The sequence below is a fragment of the Wasmannia auropunctata genome, unplaced genomic scaffold, assembly GCF_000956235.1.
Source record: "Wasmannia auropunctata unplaced genomic scaffold, wasmannia.A_1.0 LD336103.1, whole genome shotgun sequence".
In the NCBI taxonomy this organism is placed as follows: domain Eukaryota; kingdom Metazoa; phylum Arthropoda; class Insecta; order Hymenoptera; family Formicidae; genus Wasmannia; species Wasmannia auropunctata.
In genome coordinates, this window is record NW_012026787.1 from 1,675,426 (window position 1) to 1,676,241 (window position 816).

Consider the following 816-nt stretch of genomic DNA (forward strand, 5'->3'; position numbering starts at 1 on the left):
TAGATTGCAGTTTTAGAAATATTTATTTGCTTTAAAAAAATTATACATATGTCTTCAAGTCTTCGAAATGACAGATTACATATTTAGAACTATTCCTTAGCTTTTAAAACATTATATACATGTCCTCGAGTGTTCGAAGTGAGAGATTATATTTATAAAAATTTTTATTGCTTTTCAAAAATTTATATCCTCAATCCTTCGGAGTAAAAGATTGCATTTTTAGAAAAAAATTTCTTTGCTTTAGAAGCATTATTTACATATCCTCGACTATTCGAAGTGAGAAATTGCATTTTTAGAAACATTTCTATGCTTTATAAAAAATTATATACATGTCCTCGAGTTTTCAAAATGAGAGATTGCATTTTTAGAAATATTTATTTGCTTTAATAAAATCATATCCATGTCCTCGAATATTCGAAATGAGAAATTGCATTTTTAGAAATATTTATATGCTTTAAAAAAATTATATACATGTCCTCAAGTCTTCAAAATAAGAGATTGCATTTTTAGAAACATTTCTTTGCTTTAAAAAAATTATATACATGTCCTGGAGTCTCCGAAAAAACAGATTGCATTTATAGAAATATTTCTTTGCTTTAAAAACATAATATACATGTCCTCGAGTCTTCGAAGTAACATATTACATTTTACAGAACTATTCCATTGCTTTAAAAACATTATATACATATCTTCGAGTCTTCGAAACGAAAAATTGCATTTTTAGAAATAATTATTTGCTTCAAAATGTATACCAAATACATATTGTAATTTCTACCTACAAGTTTAATATGTTCAGTTAGTAAAAGTCGCATAACA